The sequence below is a fragment of the Pieris brassicae genome, chromosome 6, assembly GCF_905147105.1.
Source record: "Pieris brassicae chromosome 6, ilPieBrab1.1, whole genome shotgun sequence".
Taxonomy (NCBI): Eukaryota; Metazoa; Arthropoda; class Insecta; order Lepidoptera; family Pieridae; genus Pieris; species Pieris brassicae.
The window spans coordinates 4,794,447-4,807,935 of NC_059670.1; the positions used below are offsets into that span (position 1 = coordinate 4,794,447).

Below are 13,489 nucleotides of genomic sequence, written 5' to 3' on the forward strand. Positions count from 1 at the left end.
CACATGTTAATTACAATAATCATTCTGGAATCCCGCTCAAAAAATTTCATCAGAATCGATCCTTATCGAAATATATTTCGTCACAATATACACATAAATACTCCCTGAGGTCGTAGGTTCGTTCCCCAGCTGTGCACCAATGGATTTTCTTACTATGTGCGTATTTAACATTAGCTCGAACGGTGATGGAAAACATCGTGAGGAAACCAGCTTGCCTTAGATCCAAAAAAAGTCGACGGCGTGCGTCAGGCACAGAAGGCTGATCACCTACTTACCTATTAGTTTAACAAATGATTATGAAACAGATACAGAAATCTGAGGCCAAGGCTTAAAAAGGTTGTAGCGCCACTGATTTATTTATTTTTTATATACATAAATAATGTATTTATATAAACTTGATACAAAATTATTTGGTGACTATATAGAATACTCGCCAGTCCCTCGCACTGTTGTTTTTTTTAATATAAGAATGTAGCCTATGTTTCTCAGTAATAATGAAATATGAATTAAGTCATTAAAAACAAACGAAATACAGCGGACCCTCGGTAATCTGACAAACGTTTCGGAGTTTGTCGGAGTACAGAGTACTGTCTAAGACACCTTATAGTCCCAATAGAGTAAACAGTAAACAATGAACAAACACTAGACTGCACAGCTATCTTCTTCAAACTTAAAACTCAAACTAAGCAATCAGTATCAAAACAATATCCTATGCGTCGAGGACAATAATGGTGGTGCGTACAAGTTATTACTTGTTTAGTCATGAATTAGCGAAAATTGTCAAAAAAAATTCATTAATAAATAATAGACCGTGTCGGAATACAGGGGGTGCCTGATTAGACAGGGGCTGGATTACCGGGAGTAAGGATATGTATCTTTGGTACATACCTTTCTTTATTATATTCGGAAAACTGTTTTCAAATTGACGAAAACAGCTACACATTTAATAAGTAGTGTAACAGTACTATCTATAAAATAAATACCATACTAATGTGGCCGCTATCTATACCTAGTCTAGCCATATATACTGAAACAAAGTAAAAATTAAAAAACAATTTAAAATATAAAAAGCTTATTCGAGGCCAGATATCAATAGAAGCACGCATTCTTTCCATGAAAAAAATCTTCACTGCCAATCGTACGGATTGTGTTAGTTACTCCAAATTATCTAATATAATCAATTATTATATAGTAATTAGACTAGACGACAGCCAGTCTTCAGCTCGGATGAAGTCCAAAACGTTCGTTTCCAACCGAGACTTCGTCGACCGAGCTTTATGACTCGGTGCGAGTCGTGCTGGAACGACCATTCTTGGTTCTTGAACATGGTGTTGTCACTACCTTCTCAAGAATGGTTTCTTGATAGATTTGTGCCGATGTTTTAATACCTTTTTCATAAAAGCATGGCTCAGTCACTCCTTCGTAGATAATACCCCACCAAACCATCATTGAAGTCGGATAGTGCCCGCATTGCACTCTGTCGGCTAATTGGAAAGCTTCCTTAGAGCTTTGAGCATAAATACGGTCATATTGTTTGTTAAAATGTTGCTCAAGTGAAAAGCTTTCTCATCCGTAAACATTATTTTCTGTGACCTTTGCGTACTGCTTCAGTAGTTGTTTCGGTTTTACCACCCTATTCTTTTTTCAAATATCAGTTTGGAAATTACTATTACGTCTCTTATAGGCTACAAGTCCTAAGTCATCTTTTAAAATACGCAACATAGGTTTTATCTTCAACTCCTGAGATAAAAAAATTTGGATTTCATCAAATTCCTTCCCTTACTACTTTAACCACATTTTTCGTACGAACACTACGTGGATGGCCAGATCTTTTTCTGTTACAAACAGAGTAGGTCTCGTTGTTCCTATTAATAGCCCGGTACACAAACATTTTACTAATACTAAGCGTATGGCGAGTTTTAATAATTGCATTTGGCCATACCTACTTTGTTTAATGTAATCACAGCGATTTGGTTCTCTTTATCAACACACTTCATTTTAATATCGCAAAATATTCTACAATATATTGGCGCCAAAATGAGAAAACCCAATGAACAATGATATAAAAATGACAGATTCTAAATTCAAAGTCAATATATTGTTAATATTCAATTGTAACAGAATTTATGGCCAGACTAAGTATAGTGAATATAGGACGGAACAAGTTGCCCTTTACAGAGTATTGCATACGGTATTGAACTACGGAAACTAAGTCCAAGGTACTGTGAACTTGCAAACTGAAACCGAATACGAGGTAAACCTTCAGTAATACGATATTCATTATATCCAATTTGTAGATTTGTTAACTTGGATGCGTCACTTAGTGCGAACTATATCTCTCCTGATGATTAGTTTTTTTAACTTCTAAGTAGTATTCCAGTTTTAAAATAATTGTTTAATTGGGAAATTAATTCGAAGTATATAGGGATTTTAAGTCTGAACAAAGTGTATTAGAGCAATTTGTGGAGCAAACTGTCTCGATAGTTGCGTAGTTTAAGAAGCTCAAATTTTATCTATTCCCTTTATGTAAATTCTAAAAATGATGAGGTCACTAAAACAAGGTTATGCTTAAAATTTATATGGACTATAGGCATACATTTCTTGTGTGGCAATCAAGGTAAATTAACCAAAACTATTCAAAGAACTTCCTACTAATGTTTTTAAAAAGGGAATTAAAGAACTATTTGTGATTTTTAATTATTTAATATAATAATATTTTTGAACAGTGTTAGCCTAGTGGATTCAACGTGCGACTCCCATCCCTGAGGTCGTACGTAGGTTCGATCCCCGGCTGTGCACGAATGGATTTTCTTTCTAGCTGCGCATTTAACAGCTCGAACGGTGAGGGAAAAAATCGTGAGGAAACCTTGCCTTTAAGACCCAAAAAAGTCGACGGCGTGTGTCAGGTACAGATGGCTGATCAACTACTTGCCTATTCGATATACAAATGATCATGAAATAGATACAGAAATCTGAGGCCAAGACTTAAAAAGGTTGTAGCCGATTATTATTTATATAGTAATATTTTTTAATAATTTGATGATGTAATGATAATATTTCATCACTACATCATCAAATTCATTATAGTCAATTCTTACATAATAAAGATAATATCATTGCTAATATGTAATCTTCTATGTAAAATTTTACCTTTTAAGACAAATTTCCGCACCATGTGTGGAATATGCGAAGTTTAGATTGTACCACCATAATAATTAAATTGTTGTTATTCCTATTTTAGAACTGATCTGATACCTATCTAATACTGAGGCCATAACACAAGCAATGTCTTTAACAGCGGGAATTTTTTTACTACAAATTGTATTTTACACGAATGATATTCATACATGTTTGTGCTTCTATTCACTTGCATACGCCAAGGAACGCGGTTAAAGTTTTCCATTCAAATTAAAATTCTATTACGGTAATTGTTCGATTATACGTGTTGATCTTTTTTTTATAGTACAGGGGGCAAACGGAGGCTTACCTCATGGTAAGTGATACCACCGCATGTGAAAATTAAATTGGTTCGGAAATACTTTAGTGGGCATCTGGTTCCGTATAGTGATGGTATTCGTCCATAACTGTACATATCACAATTTTTTAATATAATCATATATATTCTGTGCTTAGATTCACAAATTTGTGTATGCACGTTCTAAATTCAAATGTTTACCGAAGTATAAATTCCGTTAAACCGTTATAGACGTGATGCGGTATCCATTAATATTTGACTCCTTTACTGGTAATTAAGATCACGGACTGAGGTTTTTTATTAATTTCACCTAGATATAAAACTGAAATGAAACTTTCCAGAAGAGTTTTATTGGATGCCAATGGTGAGGTAGTAAACGGCACGTCGTGGTGGTGGCGCGGCAAACACTGCCTTAAAAACGCTCAGTGGTTGAGGTGATACGGGTGGAATTTCGTTCTCTACGCAGCGCCAAAGGATCAAGCCGCTCGAAAAGTGACTGGACATCACCGCTTCGAACCGCTCATCGATGAATACAGTCAAGTGGAAAGAATTGGGGAGCTACCGCCAAGGTGTTAGAACAGTACCCTAAATAGGGTCAATTTTCCACTTTAGTTGCAAGCGGTAGCGAGTGAAGTCCGTCCGAAGATCGTCTCGCCTTGCTGAGCACACCGTAAGCAGCAGCTTCTTAGAGGCTAATTTAGCCTTCTCTTTCAAATGACCGCGAAACTGAACGTCATTCGATATGTCACTATCTAGACTCTGTGTTCGATACCAATGACAATCAGACTTTTACGATTAACTTGAATACTTTTCGAGTTGACATTAAAACCATCGTAAATCGACACCTTCGGTGAGAGAAAGTATTTATCACCGCAACTAATTACTGGACTGTCAATCTTTAAACAATTTTAACTTTAAACATGAAAAAACAAGAAATGTTTTATACATTATGACAAGTCTGTTGCCATTGTTACAGCTCTATTAACGACAATGAACACTATATAAATGTATATAATAATACAAACCAATTAACTTGGTTTGTATTATTATATACATTTATATATTTACATGGTTACAAAATACAAGCTGAACATTTACATTTTTTTTAAATAATATCTTGAGAATTTCTCAACGTTTATGCCTCAATATATGGGAACAAATTTGAAATGGTAAACACCATTTGTATTATGAACATATATAAAATAATGTACATAGAATTATTAAACGTCAATCAATAAAAAATCAATGGTGCTACAACCATTTTAGGTCTGGGTTTCAGATTTATGTATCTGTTTTATGATCATTTGTTAATCTAATAGGCAAACAGGTGATCAGCCTTCTGTGCCTGACACACGCCGTCGACTTTTTGGGTCTAAGGCATAACGGTTTTCTCATGATGTTTCCTTCACCGTTCGAGCGAATGTTAAATGCGCACATGGAAAGAAAGTCCAATGATGTACAGCCGGGGATCGAACCTTCGACCTCAGGGATGAGAGTCGCACGCTAAAGCTACTAGGCCAACACTGCTCGTAAACGTCAATCTAACGTAAAGAACATCGTCCAATCATAATCATAAAGACTCGCTTATGCAAAGTTTAGTACATTTCTCGTTCGGCGTTCACAGAGTTACAATTAAGCGAGGCGTGACTTTAAATTAATATGAAACGAGTATAGTATAGTTTTTATGAGGACCTCCGGGGAAAAACTCCCTAATCTACTCACTCATTTCGCTCAAAAAATGTAATTAAGTCTCTCTCGGGACCTCTGCTATGAATGAACGGAAAAGGAACTTAAATACTGTGTCATTAGCACTGATAGCGGGGAAAAAGAAAATGTAATTTTTCATCTTGTCTTGTAAGTTGCTTTGCTGTTAACGTAGGCTTTGTTCTAGAGAAAATAATTAACCTCTTTCGAAGTTATTGATATAATATCTTTTTATATCTTCAGTGCCTGTGTTTGAACATGGTTTACATTTACAATTAGATTTTTATTTTTTTTAAGTTTGAAGTTTTTGTAAGACATTTAAGACAACATATGCACACGGAACAGGACGTCTATCAGGTCCAATAGTATTCTTTATGTTATTTTTACTGTTACTGTCTTCCTTACTCGAATTATATTGAATTTATATGTATTGAAAAATGCGTGACATCAATGAAACTATATTTACCAGTAGTAAATGGTTTCGAGAGGAAGCCTGCCAAGCCGACCTTGTCCGCAAACATGACCCTTAAATCAGGATAAACTGTAGTAGTAACCCTTTTCCAATATAAATTTGCTAGAAAACCGATTAAAAGACTTTCCTCAAATCAAGTTTAAAAGTGCGCTTTAAAGCTCGCGTGATTACGCCGTGTCCTGTATAGATTTGAAAATTCCGCAATAGAAATAATAGTGTAAATATAACTGCCATAAGTTACCGATGAAACGACAATGTAAAAAGTGCGCTCCGCTGCTTTGCAGCTCGCGTGGCAGTGCTGCAAGCCAATAGTCAGCCATGTCAAAATTGTGTCCATATAAAAAATCCCCAACAGCAACAACTAGAGCAGCTTTAAAGGCTCCAAACGATATGCGTGAAGATTTTCCGACAGATTCTGATGTTAATACAAAATGGTTGTCGATTTTTTTACTCTTCTTTAATCTCTTTTTTAATCTTCAATACAATATTGCTACAAAATTTAATTAAAAAAAAAACTATTTACCCATAACAGTTATCTCTCATATGTATTAGAGATAAGTTTCTAATCAATTTTATCTGATCGAGATTCGAAGTCCCACAGTTTTTGCATACCGTTGGCATTCGGGTAGCATAACAATTGGATACTAAGTCCAAAACTAAAATGTTGAGTATGCAGGTTTTTCATAATAATAAACAATCAATGGCACTACAACCTTTTTAGGTCTGGGCCTCAGATTCTGTATCTGTTTCATGATCTGTATCTGTTTGTTAATCGAATAGGCAAGTAGGTGATCAGCCTTCTGTGCCTGACGCACGCCGTCGATTTTTTGGGTTTAAGACAAGCCGGTTTCCTCACGATGTTTTCCTTCACCGTTTGAGCTAATGCTAAATGCGCACATAGAAAGAAAATCCATTGGCCGGCACTGCCGGGGATCTAATGCTGAAACCACTAGTCCAACATGCAGATTTTTATACTATTCAAATTCATAGCCCCTATGCAAATTTTAAGCTAGATTCATACATAAACGGCCATTTTGGTTTTGTATGGCAGCTTTTTTTCATACTTCTACGTCAAAAGCTATTTGAAAATATTCCACCTAAACCTGGGGGTTCGTTGACAAATTTTTAAAACCATTTTTCATTTTCGAACGTAATTTGTCATCAAATTTATCGATTGTAACATCTGAAGTAGAAAGAAAATCCATTGGCCGGCACAGCCGGGGATCGAATGCTGAAACCACTAGTCCAACATGCAGATTTTTATACTATTCAAATTCATAGCCCCTATGCAAATTTTAAGCTATATTCATACATAAACGGCCATTTTGGTTTTGTATGGCGGCTTTTTTTTCATACTTCTACGTCAAAAGCTATTTGAAAATACTCCACCTAAACCTGGGGGTTCGTCGACAAATTTTTAAAACCATTTTTCATTTCCGAACGTAATTTGTCATCAAATTTATCGATTGTAACATCTGAAGTGTTATATTTGAAAGTTTTTCATATGATCCAAAGTCCCTTTTGAGGGGATTTAGTGGTAAAAACGTTCGTATGATCAGTTGATGATACTCTTACTCCCTTGAATAACATTCAGTCGAACACCATCCACCTCAGTATCATCATCAATGCAACAATTTGCAATGCACTATGCTGTCCATTGAGGTATTTCCGAACCAATTTGACTTAGGAATCTTCAAGGAAAGGAGTGTACCAATTCGTAAAACACCGACAACGAATGTGAGACCCTTTTGGCAGTGTGTCCATGGGCGTCAGTCACATCCGTTGAACCTTCAGGATTGCCTGTTTTATACCAAAAATCTAAAATGACCATTCCTTATTCATTCCTTTATCTTTCATTCTATTAAAAATTAATCAATGGCGCTACTACCTTTTTACGTCTGGGCCTTAGTTTTCTAAATCTGTTTCATGATCATGTGGCAATCTAATAGGCAAGTAGGTGACCAGCCTCCTGTGCCTGACACGCACTGTCAACTTTTTCGGTCTTAGGCAAGGCGGTTGCAGAGAGACCGAACGTACGACTTCAGGGATGCTCATAGTTACTACTAAGTAAGGTTTTTAAAATACATGTTATGCAATAAACATTATAGAAAAGTTATATGTGCAATAGGGAAGCGAGTGGCAATGGTAAGAAATAATAATAGTGTAAAAAGTAAGGAACCTATAGTCATTCAGTTAGTTCCCATGAAATTACCATTCAATTGTGATTTGTTTCGTAAAACTGTTAAGTTTATTGATTCTTAGACTTGTTTTGTCAATGAAGATGTTAGAAAGTGAATGATGAATGATTTAGAATGAAACTTTTTAAAAATCTCAAAAGAAATTAATTAATAAAGTATACATAATCAATAGAAATAAAATATTCTTCACTGCATACATCATGAACTAATTATATTATGTAACGACTAATTAGATAAATGTCGCTCATTATAAATTCGTCTTTAATGTCAGAAATTGTTAATGATTTAATTAACATAATGTTTAGAATGTGAATGTGATTCGCCGTATTACAACCCGCATTGCACAATAGACTACAGAACAACAAAAATCCATAGAATAAATTCCTACACCAATCATAATATACTAAACAGAAAAATAAATAAGGTCTCTGAAGTTAGGCTATGGAATTCACTTCCCGTTCCTATTCGTTTAGCTCCTTCTCTATCTTCCCTTATATTTCTTCTGTACAAACATTACCTATCCACATCGTATCCCTAGTTTTCTTACTAACTACCTACTGACGTGAGACTTATCTTAAATTATCGTGATTTATGTGTCTTTTTACTTGTAATTTTTAATGTATCATCTTTTTAGTTTCCTGTTTAGTTTTGTCTTAATAACTGTGTATAACATATATTTTTGCACTTCTTGCCTATCTTATGTAATTTAATACTTTTTTCATTAATCACAGTGGTTGCCTGGAAGTGATCGCTCGAAAGCGATAAGGCCGCCAGTTGCCTTTTGATTTAATTATGTTTAATTTTTTTTATATTGGAATGTAACGAAGTGTTAATAAATAAATAATTGAATATTAAAAGAAATTGGAGATAAGAGCGGTCTACGTCTTATACAGCGTAGCTGACTTTATTATCTCTCCCTTTATAAAAACGATCCACCTAACTGCAGTACTATTTCGTCTCTTACTGACAAATTGCATTGACAATGTGATAGAAAGTGACAGATATGTGATTTTGTTATAATGTTGCAATTAGACTTTTTAAGGAACAGGGTTTTTTAACTCCCGTAGTAGAAGGTTAAAGTCCTTTGAAGGTCTTGGCCAGATTTATTCATCTGTTTCGTGATCATTTGTTTTTTCTAATAGACAAGAAATATAGCCTTTCTTATGTTACAGGGGTAGACAGACAGGTAGCTCACCAGATGTTAAGTGATACGTCTGCCCATGGAGACTGCCAGAAGGCTCGCAAGCGTGCTGCCGGCAAAACTGCCTTCTGTGCCTGACGCTGTAGAAAATAAATATTTTTTATTAAATAGAATATACAAGTGAAGAATAGCTATTTCTGAAATATGTTCCTACTTTTTTAATATATTAGTAATGTACAATAAAAAGCCTGAAGACGTGTTAAATCAACTTTTACTTCCAAATAAATTTAACATTTCCTTCAAAATAAGAGAAGGTTTTCTGCGTAATTCAGTGTCATAGTCGTATATATTCTCTCAGAAAATGCTTGGTGTGATTTGAAATATTGTTTCCTAAATGTTCACATGATCATCATAATTTCATTATATTGTAGAAATTGAAGCTTCTGAAATTGTATTCTATATGACCATACAGAATACAATTTCAGAAGCTTCAAGTTACATATCTATATATATACCTCTAATTTTAAACCAATTTCGTAATTTTTTACGAAATTGGCATTAATTTATCTCATTTAATGTTTAGTAGTGTATTCTGAGATTCTGCCTGAAGCTATGGATTAGATTTTATGTATGATATGTTTTTAGCAACTCTAACAATAATCATTATAGTCAATTTACATAAAATAAGTATTTATTGCTGTACTTACGTACGTCTATGGTATGTTATACATTATTCACTATTCACTAATCAGCTTGTCTCTTGACATAGACCTCCACAAGTCGCCATATTGAACTGTCCTTTCTATAAGATTCTACCCAGGCTTATCTCATGTCGTCTTCCCAACGCCTCGCCATTCCTTGCTTCTCTTTCCTACCAATCTGTTACCTTTTTTGACCATTCTTCTCTTACCATGTGTCCTAATTTACATGAAACCATAGTTTTACAGGTAAATCTTTTTTTAAAAATCACACTTTTTATTGAGACCTATATAGAAGTGCGTTCGGTAGTTGCTATATAAAAATGCGGTCATTTTACATATTAACTATCTTGTACATGACACATACGGACCAGTTTTCCAGAAACCAGAGTTTCATTTCTCAATTGGCGTCCAAAGTTCTTAATATCGAGTGTTGAATGAACGCGACCTAGTGATGTCATTGGAGAAAGTGCATCATTCCATACATGGTTTATGTAATTATTGACTTTTAAATTATTTCTATTTATTATATAAGAGAGTAATAAACTATTATAGTGAACGAATTACTTGAAATCGATTTTTAAATATACGTTTAGCCAAAGTAAAATATATATAAATTTGAAATATAGAAATTATTGTCTTACATTTATTTATACATATAAATGTGTGACTTTGTTTAGATTTATAATTCGAGGATTTTTTTAAGTTGTACGATCTTTTGTTAGTATATATTAATTTTAGCATTTTAAGTCTAGTACGACTTATCGAGATACCATTTTGTTTAGAAAAATATATATACTTACCCAATTTAAACCTTTAAAATCTATTAAAGATTATATTAAAATTAAAGCTCATATCAGAGCATTGTCTCTGATTTTATCCTTCTATTATCATTATGTAGGTAAAGCACGTTGCTATGTAGTGGTAAGTACGTGTATAACAGTACATGAGAATATGTTGGCGGATTGGAGCAGCGTTGCGGTTCAATATTTATCGCTGTGCTCTAGTGGCTACACATTTTTAATTAAATTAAGTTTTCATATAAACCGTTAAGGGTAATATTTATATGAACCAAATCCTCTATATGCAAAATAAATTTAACACAATAATCAAGGCTTTCATTGTAGTATAACGATCAAAAAAATAATAATTATGACTCATAGTCACTTTCTACGGATTTCTTCGAAACATTGCTGTTTTAGATAGACAATACTTAAGGTAATTCTTAATCACGATATTAAATGAACTCATAATGAGCCGCAATAATACACCGTTCACCCACACAACGGTAACCAATGTGTTGTTCTCATTCTTACCTGCGCGCGCGCTTGTCTCGAAGAAAGCCTCAGTGCTGACCTGGCGGCCGTCAAGACCGCATCGGCCGGAATATGCGGCAGATATTGTGACTCTAGTGTAGTGACTTGTGAGCGCAGTGCCCGTGCGTTAACCCCATCCCTATAGTGTAACCGGATTTTAAATTTGGAACGCCCCGCGGCGTGTAAAAAGGTTAGTATCTACTGTCAATTATATAGTACGTGTTAATTTAAGGTAATGTGAAAGTTCTCGGTGACACACTTTTGGTCGTGGTGCTAGCAGGTGGGTGCGGTGATACTCAACCAAAAATTCCAATCTCGTGAGACCGCTTTCGTAGGCAACTTTCTTCAAAATGTTTTGGCTTTTAACTTGCGTTCTCCGTGGGGAAGACATCAACGCGTTGAACGTTCTACACTTGACGTTTTTACCAAGATACCGCCGTGCATACCAATTAAATATTCGAGTTACTTATAGTTTTCCCATGTACAAATCGTATTAAGAATGTTTGCTTTCTTAAATCCATTTTCCATTTTTGAACTACCCCCTATTTAAGTTGTTAACAGATAATTACCGTTAATTTAAAATATATATTTTAGGTACCTTCAATGCTCGGTACGATAACTTTGAAATATGGATAAAATATATATCAATATGCATTTGAAGTCTGTATTTCTAGATATAGCCAATGTTTACAGCAAGAAAACGGGGCCACGATACATCTTGCATGAAACCGGTTCGCCACGCTCGACTCTCCGTCGAATATCTTTTTGCTTCCTGTATCTTCCCTTTTGCAAATGATAATGTATATATACATTATTGATACCAAATTTGAATTTAATTAAGGCTTTTACGTTAACTTATTAATTGCGTAAAAAAATTATCTTGTCTAATAATTTTGATTGAACCTTTCCAATGTTTTAAGGTTTGTCTGTTGTCTTTTCCACTTTAGCCTTAGAAGGCTGATAACCTACCTATATAAGACGGCAAGCCCAAAATAGGGCTTAATTCTATAAAAATGAGAATCAATCTGAGAATATTAAGAAACGTTTTTTAACACATTGTGTTGCTTAAATATTTGAAAGTGTAATGTCTATATAAAGAATCTTACGAAGTATGTTATCAACAACAACAATCTTGTCTCTATAATTAAAGATAAGTGACACGCCAAAACTTTTCACTTTTGGCTAATTGTTCTTACGATCAATTAACAAAGAAATATTATAAATAATTCTTTATTATGTAAATTAACTCATTCCTAGTTTCATTTTAACAGTTATTCCGAATATGGGCAGTAACGGTTTTGTTCTTAGACCCGTTTTGTTATAAAAATTGGACACAAAATCTTGCTTTGGAAACAGACTTGTTCTTTAAGCTAAACATATTCTATAACATAGCTATCTATATTCAGTCCCGGCGCATAGTTATTCTTTTTTAAATACTTTCGACAAAAGACTATATATTACTTAGGAAAAATAAATTAATGAGCTACAGTAATGGTGTATGCATTTTTCGAATTACTGAAGTATTTTTTGAGTTTATGCGCTATATAATAAGTTTGATTTTGACTTTCAAAGCAGAAACATACAATTATTTACATGCAGAAAATAGTTCTGAACATTAAACGAAAAATACCTCGTGAATATTCAGCAAAAGAGAAAACGTGTATCATTTTAATATTCCTAGAAAATTTCACAGTAACCTTAAATTCTCCGTAAACGAAAAATGAGTTATTAAAAATTACTACCAGTGAAGTCTACATAATTTTGATGTTTATTTTTCTACTAAAATCATAATTGTACCCTCAAGGAACACCTGACAGTAAAAGTGGAGCAATAGAGTTGGAATCTCGTCTTCAATTTTTTCCGCGCACCACATGAGGTATTATCGACCATATTTCACTTAGAATCCTTCAAAATAAGAGCGTATCGAGCGTACCTATCGTATTACATAACATCAGGTGAGCTTCCTGCCCGTTTGCCTCATAAAAAAAACTGAATTCCGAGTTGTGGCAGCCGAGTGGAGCGAGACAAGTTAGCTAATTGCAATGTTGCTCCACGTTGGCCGCATTACTCTGGCCACACGTCGCGAAAATACTTCCGAGTATCGCCATCTCATTCACCTGCATAGACAACGAAGGGGACTATGAAACAATAGCTTAGGAAAAGATAATGCTCACATTAGAAAAAACCAAGAGCATTGTTATGTGATAAATTAGGTCTTTGCTTATTGCCGTCTTCATTGTGGTCTGTCGAATACTGAATGCTGCTTTTACTTGCCACACAATTTTTTTCGTTGGACACCTGTTTTATTTTAAAAAAATACAACATATTGCAGTAAATTTGCCTATCTTGCCTCGTCTCACTTTTAATTTGAGTTCTAAATGTAAGGTTTAGAGTTTATTTTCCTTTGTTTGCTTATATACTGAATGAAAACAAAAATTCTTCTTTCAAATAGATGTGTTAGAAAATTGATAATATTCGACCTGTC

At 34.3% G+C, this 13,489-nt stretch overlaps 1 protein-coding gene across 2 annotated transcripts in view; it reads left to right on the forward strand.

Annotated features, from left to right (window-relative positions):
• Positions 1-11,051: 11,051 nt before the first annotated feature.
• LOC123710571 (sushi, von Willebrand factor type A, EGF and pentraxin domain-containing protein 1) overlaps positions 11,052-13,489 on the forward strand; it is a 60,511-nt gene continuing 58,073 nt past the window's right edge. For both annotated transcript variants that reach the window (XM_045662552.1, XM_045662554.1), the window contains exon 1: positions 11,052-11,194. The gene's annotated coding sequence lies outside the window, so the exon portion shown is untranslated. The remainder of the gene's footprint in view (positions 11,195-13,489) is intronic.